We start from the raw sequence: 8,559 nt of genomic DNA, 5'->3' as shown, positions 1-8,559 counted from the left end.
ATCATGCCATATCCCTTGATTGTTACAAAAGAGTTATTCCCATATTTCACATAGCCACCGTTTTTCAGCGAACGAAATTCTCTAAGTTCTTCCTTCCTTCCTCTCATGTGACGCGAGCAGCCACTGTCTATGTACCATTCTTCGTTGAACTACTCGTCACTCATTACCTGCAAATTTAAGCAGATTTAGGAAGCCAAAGTTTCTTGGGTCCTTGTGAGTTTTTCATAGAAAAAGGAATAGCAGTAGAGATATGTCACACCCCAAAACCGATAACGGTGGAATACGTTTCGGGGTGGATGACGTAGTGAACAGTATCATCACAATTGCAATATAGTAAACACAAGGAACATACAACCATTGCATTTACATAGTGAATTTAATTACAAGTGTGTTTTGTAATGTTTAACAATCACCCAAAAGTAAATCAAAAATAAGAGATGGGTCTTGTGTGCTCCACCTTCTCCAAAAATGCTGAGTCTGTACCTGTCTATCTTTGACCTGAAGATACAAGTTATTTTGAAAACGAATATCAGCATAAAACTGGTGAGTTCATAAGAATTTAGTGTGAGTTTTGTATACAAAGCATTAGTATGAAAATTTCGTCATTTAAATTCTTAAGCAGTAGAAACTTAGAAAAATCCCATGTTTTTCCAGAAAATACATTGTGAGTGACAATTTGTAAGAAATATGCATTCTTCCTTTCTTTGAAACAGTTTATTGTAAACGTATATTGAGAAATCTCCAAATAATAATTGTGATAGATTAGGTTAAGCCTGTAATCAGTGATAGAGGTACAAGCTTCTTTTAGTGATAGGTACTTATTTACTTCGGGATGTGGTTTAGCATTTAGTGTGGTATTTTAGAGTAGTTGTAGAGTATTCCTTGTATATTACTAATAGTGAGGGTAATAGAGGATCCCATGACCTTCCCAGTCATGCACAGTATAGTGAAGTAGTGGCATCCCTGGGCCTGCACGGCGCGGACTGAGATTAACAGTCGGGATGTAATAGCGTCTGCCCCGTATAGATCTATACATGTAGAGTCGTCTCCCTGCAGGAAAACTCCGGGCGTAGTGGGTAGCGAATAGAGTATCTCGTAGCGGTTTAGTGTAGTATTGTTTGTTTAGTGTTTTCTTTATTGTTATAGTGTAGTAATCTTTTAGTATTGATCATAGTGTATTCTCTTACTAGTGTATCGTCTAGTAATAGTGAGTATTATAGTGTAGATAATAATGACTTTAGCGAGTAGTAACTGTAGCAACCGTAACTATACCTATTATAGTTATCTTAGTGGGGATGGTTCTTGGCATGTTAGTGACTTTAGCATTATGTGAAAGCAGTAACATTCGTATCCCATACTGATATACAGAATATATAACTAAGAAATCAACGACATTCGGACAGATAACCACTACCCTAAGCCCACAATCAAACAAGAACAGGAAATAAGGCGAGATATCGGTCCTAAGTCCTCCAAGTCTTACTTATATAAATGTATCAGTGTGGTTACATTTTATAAGTAAATTGATTTAATAAAAATATTTTTCCAAAAGAACATTTGAATTCTGATTTACTGTTTAAAAATAGTTTGAAAAGGGTGAAACCCGTTTATAAGGCATAGGAACAAATCACATGTGATTTGAATTAAGGGTAGTGAATCACATGTGATTAATCCTCGTAATGCGGAATTTGTTCTGTAAAACTTTACATAAATATTTGTAAGCAACTTGTATCTCCCCCCTAAAACATTTAAAACATTTGAAAGGTTCATTAAAGGGTATGAACTCACCTGAAATCGCGGAAATCGGGTGAATCGGGTAAATCGGGTAAAAGTGTCGATTGAGCGTTTGGTACCAAATAACCACTTGAGCACCTTTTAGGACCCTAATGTCATAAGAAATATGTATTTTACAAGAAGTTAATCATCTTATGCTTTTCATTATAGTATTTGGACATTCTGGCATCGTTTTCGGGGTTTTAAGGCCTAGAAAGGGTTCCCGGGAGTGGTACAAGGTCATGAATGATTTACGGGGGGGGGGGGGGGGGGTCCATGAGCTCACTCCCTTGGAGTTTATGGCCCAAAGGCCATCCTTTGGGAGTTTACGGCCGTAAGCCCCCTAGGCTTGGCCGTAAACTCTTGTGACACTCCAAAATGTATGATTAGGGCCTTATTTCACTTCCTTAATTTAATGGTGTGTGTCTTGGACTAATAGAGAAGGATTAAACATCATAATTTGTGACATTTTTGGGGATTTTACGGCCAAGACTTGTTCTTGGGCCGTAAACTCCAATAAATCCTTCAAGATGTATGTTTTAATGGTACAACATGGTCTCATACACCTTAGATAAATCCTAGAAGGCCCTATAATGAGTTTTGGGACAATTTGGCATCAACTTTTGGGGAGTTTACGGCCCAAGAACATCCTTGGCCGTAAACTCTTCATTTTGTATCCAAATGTGAAGTTTAATGGTACAACACACTTCCAAAGGCCTTAGCTAAATTCCTTACAAGCACTAAAGTAGTTTAGGGACTTGTTTGACACCAATTTTTGGGTGTTTACGGCCCAAGCTTAAGCTAGGCCGTAAACTCCTCATTTTGTCCTCAAATGGAGTTGTTTGATGCATTTAAGTGTTCCTTGGAGTCAAGTCTAATTTACCAAACATCTTAGAAGAGTTTTTGGGGCTTTAAACATAGATTTATGGGGGTGTTTGAGGTGTTTACGGCCTAAGCACAAGCTTGGGCCGTAAACTCCTTTTTACATGTCAAATCCTTGTGTTTTAGTGTCCAAACTCTTCTAGATACATGCCTTAATTAGTATACTAGCTTAAAATAAGGAAAAACTTGATCTTTGGCATGATTTTGGGGGTTTACGGCCTGAGGAGCTTCTTAGGCCGTAAACTCCTTTATGGTCCTTGATTTCTATGATTTTGGCCCCTAAATTCAATGAAGCATGACTAGATTAAGATAGAGGATGGGTACTTACGTTTGGAAGTCGGAAATTAGCGGAATCGGGGCCGATTTCGAGTCTAGAGAGAGAAAGTAGAGAGAGAAAGTAGATGTGTGGTAAAAGAGTGTTCAAATGCTGTGTACACCCATTTCATATGTTTCGGGTATCGCACCCGATACACGGCTACCCGATGTTTAAAGTTAACTGGGTTAAAACTTTTTACCCGGGTGAAGTGGTTGAAAAAGTAATACAACTCCATTGGGTTAAACGGGGTTAACACTTACGAGTTATATTTTTTTTATGACAATATCAAGCCATGCTTAAATTTTAGACATTCGGATATTGACGATTCCAAACATTACATAAATAACGTATAGTGACACGTTCCGTTAGTGAAAATGAGATTTGTAACGGGAATAGATTTGGGGTTGTCACATCATTCCCCCGTTAGGGGAATTTCGTCCCGAAATTTAGAATACAAACAGATACGTTACTGCAATATTACTAAGTAAAGAGATGAGAATATTTGAGTTTCATTTGATCCTCGTGCTCCCAAGTGAATTCCGGTCCTCGCTTGGCGTTCCACTGAACCTTCACAATTGGAATGCGGCTTTGTTTCGTCCGTTTTACTTCACGATCCAAAACCTCCGTAGGTTCTTCCACGAAGTTGAGGCTCTCATTGATCTCGATCTCGTCGAGGGGGATCACGAGAGTCTCGTCAGACAGAAATTTCTTCAAGTTTGAGACGTGAAAGATAGGATGTATGTTACTTAGCTCGCGGGGTAAGTTTAGTTTGTAAGCTACAGGGCCGATTCTGGCAAGAATCTCGAAAGGCCCTATGTACCTTGGGTTTAACTTTCCACGCTTCCCGAAGCGTATCGTGCCTTTCCAGGGCGAGACCTTCAGAAGGACTCGGTCTCCGACCTGGAATTCCAAGGGTTTCCTTCGTTTGTCAGCGTAGCTTTTCTGCCGATCCCTAGCGGCTTTCAGTCGTTCACGTATCTGCACAATCTTCTCGGTCGTCTCTCGAATGATCTCCGGACCAGTGAGGGCGCTGTCAGGAACTCGTCCTTTAGCTAACTGAGTGTCTCCCACCTCGGCCCAGCACAAAAGGGATCTGCACTTCCGGCCGTAGAGGGCTTCGAATGGAGCTGCCTTGATGCTCGTATGATAACTATTGTTGTAGGAAAACTCCACAAGAGGCAAGTGTGTATCCCACGATTTCCCGAAGTCGATCACACAAGCTCGCAGCATGTCTTCTAAGGTTTGGATCGTCCTCTCACTTTGTCCGTCAGTCTGCGGATGGTAGGCTGTACTCATGTCCAGCCTCGTCCCTAGTGCCTTTTGTAATGATTGCCAAAATCTAGAGGTGAATCTACTATCTCTGTCTGATATAATAGATATAGGGACGCCATGCAATCGCACTATTTCTCTTATATAAGTCCTAGTAAGCTTTTCCATCTTGTCCGTCTCCTTGATGGGTAGAAAGTGGGCAGACTTGGTCAACCTGTCAACGATGACCCAAATGGTATCTAATCCACCTGCTGTCTTGGGCAGCTTGGTGATAAAGTCCATTGTGATTCGCTCCCACTTCCATTCGGGTATTTCCGGTGGTTGGAGGATTCCTGATGGCTTTTGACATTCTACTTTGACCTTCGCACAAGTAAGGCACTTACTTACAAAGGTAGCGATCTCCGCTTTCATGTTCGGTCACCAGTATAGCTTTTTGAGATCAAGATACATCTTATCTGAACCCGGGTGGACGGAGTAACGAGTGTTGTGTGCTTCTCTCATAACCAAATCTCTAAAACCTCCATGGCGTGGAGTCCAGATTCGGTCCATAAAGTAATAGGCTCCGTCACCCTTAACCTCCAGATTTTTATCCATTCCGCGCAGGGATTCTCCCGTCACGTTTCTAGGCTTTAAAGCTTCCAGCTGAGCCTCTTTGATCTGCGTGGATAGATGTGAGTGTATGGTCATTGTCAACGACTTGGACCTTCGTCCGGAATATTCTTTTTTGCTCAGGGCATCCGCTACTACGTTGGCTTTCCCCGGATGATATCGAATTTCGCATTCGTAATCGTTAAGTAACTCGACCCATCGACGCTGTCTCATGTTGAGTTCTTTTTGGTTTAGTATATGTTGGAGGCTTTTATGATCAGTGTACACCACGCTCTTCGTCCCATACAAGTAGTGTCTCCAGATTTTTAATGCGAAGACGACCGCTCCTAACTCGAGGTCGTGAGTAGTGTAGTTCACTTCATGGTTCTTTAACTGTCTCGAGGCATAGGCGATAACCTTGCCTCGTTGCATCAAGACACAACCGAGCCCCTGATTGGATGCATCACAGTATACGACGAAATCTTCTATCCCCTCGGGAAGGGATAATACTGGTGCGGTGCATAGGGCTCGCTTCAGGGTCTGAAATGCCTTCTCCTGTTTCTCTTCCCAGTCGAATGATACACCCTTCTGTTTTAACGTGGTGAGAGGTTTCGCAATCCGAGAGAAATTTTGGATGAACCGACGGTAGTAGCCAGCGAGGCCTAGAAATTGACGAATTTCCGTAGGCGTCTTTGGTGCTGACCAGTTCTCAATAACTTTGATTTTGGAGGGGTCCACGTGGATTCCGTCTTCACTGACCACGTGCCCTAAGAATTCAACCCTCCGGATCTAAAACTCGCACTTAGAGAACTTCGCATACAACTTCTCGGATCGCAGGGTTTCCAGGACCAATCGTAAATGATTTCTGTGCTCTTCCTCGCTCCGAGAGTAGACGAGTATGTCGTCAATAAAGACGATGACGAACTGATGTAAATATGGACGGCATACCCTATTCATAAAGTCCATGAATACTGTGGGGGCGTTAGTCAGTCCAAAGGGCATCACTACGAACTCAAAATGCCCGTAGCGGGTTCGGAAGGCTGTCTTTGGAACATCTTCCACAAGCACCCGTAACTCATGGTACCCCGATCTAAGATCAATCTTGGAGAAGTAACTTGCTCCTTGGAGTCGGTCGAATAGGTCGTCGATACGAGGGAGAGGATAGCGATTTTTGATCGTGAGTTTATTAAGTTCCCTATAATCGATGCACATCCGAAACGACCCATCCTTTTTCTTCACGAACAAGACCGGAGCTCCCCAAGGTGAGAAACTCGGTCTTATAAAGCCCTTGCTGAGAAGTTCGTTGAGTTGACCTGATAGTTCTTGCATTTCGGCGGGCGCTAGACGGTAGGGCGACTTAGCTACGGGGGTAGCTCCTGGGATTAGGTCGATTCTGAATTCAACCTGTCGTTTGGGAGGTAGGCCTGGAAGATCCTCCGGAAAGACATTAGAAAAATCGCATACTACAGGAATGTCTTTTGGATCTTTCGATTTCTGGTTAGTGTCGACGACGTGAGCAAGAAAGGCGCGACATTCCTTGCGCAAGTATTTCTGAGCCTGAATACTAGAGATGATACGAAGTCTGTACTTGGCTTATCTCCGTATATCAATAGGGTCTCTCGATTCGGAAAGTTCAGGCGAATGGCTTTCTCGGAGCATAGGATGTCGGCATAGTGAAGGCTTAGCCAATCCATACCAACAATGACATCGAAATTTTTGATTGAGACTGGTATAAGATCGATTAAAAACGGGTGATCATCTAACGTGAGGGTACAACCTATATAGATTTCATTAGAGCTTTCTGTCTTCCCATTAGCCATTTCTACGACGAATGTTTCTTTTAGTGGTTGAGGAGTTTGTTTGAGTAAGTGTTTAAAGGTTTGATTTATGAAGCTTCTTTCTGCACCACTATCGAATAAGACACAGGCATAAGAGTTGGTGAGAAGAAACGTACCCGTGACCACCGTGGGATCGGCTACCGCTTCGTTGTGACCGATAGCAAGTAACCTTCCAGTTCCCCCAGCATTTGCAGTCTTCAGACAGTTCTTCTTAAAATGGCCCGCTTCACCGCAGCCATAACAAGTCGGGGTCACTCCCGTACCAGGAACCTGTGTGATAGGTTTGGGAGGGGCTTTGCAAAATCGGACAGTATGGCCCTTTCGTCCACAGTTGGAACACTGCAATTCACGGCAAGGGCCGTTGTGGTGAAAAGGGCACTTAGGACATTTAGGCAAGTTTCCACTGTAAGCCTTCAGTGGGGCTGGAGCAGCTGGTGTGGCTGGGGTGGTGGCAGCATGGACCGCCACAATTTGCTAATCCTTGGAGGCGGTTTGAGTTTTCTTGCCTTTCTTCTTATCCCATCGTTTCCTTTTTCTATCAGGTGATCCGGATGGTGCAGTGGTTGTTGTGGTTGTTGTTGCTAGAGTGGAGGAGATTTCGTGGTTGATCAGACTCTGGGCCAATTCTTTGGCGCTGTCGAAAGTGGTAGGGCGTGAGGCCAGAACATTTCCTCGATACGGGGGCACTAAACCCCAGATGTATCGTTCAATCTTCTTGCTTTCGGAGGGGATCATGCTGGGACACATGGCCGCCAAGTCGCAAAACCTGGCCGTATAAGTCGTTATGTCAGTCCCCTTCATCTTGAGGTTCCAGAGTTCTTCCTCAAGCTTCTGAACTTCGCCTCTAGGGCAGTACTCTCCTCTCATAAGATCTTTGAGAGTGTCCCAGCCCATGGCATTGGCTGTGACCAAGGAGAGTGCGTTGACGTGGCCATTCCACCATGACAAAGCTCTGTTAGTGAGGGTGGCGGTAACAAACTTGATTTTTGCTCTCTTCGGGGCAAGAGCACATCTCGAACACAGCTTCAGTTCTTTCGAACCATTGGGACAATGCCAGAATTCCTCCGGTACCATCAAAGAAAGCAGGTTTACAATTCATGAAGTCCTTATAAGTGCATCCCTGCACCCTTTGATGGACTTCGCCGAACCTAGAGTTACCACCACTCGCATCTCCCGAGTTCATTTGGGCCATGACTGCTGTTACAGCTGCAGTCATAGCCGTTTGAAACAGCACCGGATCGAACTGCGGAGGAGGAGGTGGTGGAGGAGGGGTTTGAGTTGCGGGTCTTCCTCTGCTGGGACGCTTTCGTGGAGGCATCCTTCACTGGAAGATCATAGAAATGATAGCAATAGTAACAGCCTATTGCGAATATGAATAGAGCGTTTCGTGGATTAAATCAACATAATCCAAAATCAGGGTAAGAGTTATAGCAATAGAGAAATCATATGCCAATATACTGGTATTAATGATGCAACAGAAGTTCATGAAAATTGACCTAGCAGTAGGTCTTACATCATACCATAGAGAAAATGTTGGCAGTTTAGAGGTTCAACTAGAGTACTTTTAAACTAGGAATGTTTACAGACAAGAGACCTACGGAACATAGAGATAAAAGGCTAGTCCTTTAAACAAAAGAGTGAGGTAACTAGATGTCTTCTACTGGCGACGATTGCTTGTCGGGCGAATCCTCAGATCCTCTAGTTGACGCATAACTTCTTGAAGGTGTCGATCATGAGTCCTTTGGCGTGCTCGGAGTTCCCTAACTTCAGCTCGGGATGCAGCCAGCTGATGCTGCAGAGCCTCGTTGGTCCTCCTTGTCCTGTCCACGGTTTCTTCAAGTTGGCGGATGCGAACAGTGTTGAGGTTTGAGTTGGCATCCACTTCTACAACTC

The sequence above is a fragment of the Lactuca sativa genome, chromosome 5 (assembly GCF_002870075.4).
Source record: "Lactuca sativa cultivar Salinas chromosome 5, Lsat_Salinas_v11, whole genome shotgun sequence".
Taxonomy (NCBI): Eukaryota; Viridiplantae; Streptophyta; class Magnoliopsida; order Asterales; family Asteraceae; genus Lactuca; species Lactuca sativa.
Note: the sequence above shows the minus strand (reverse complement) of the source record.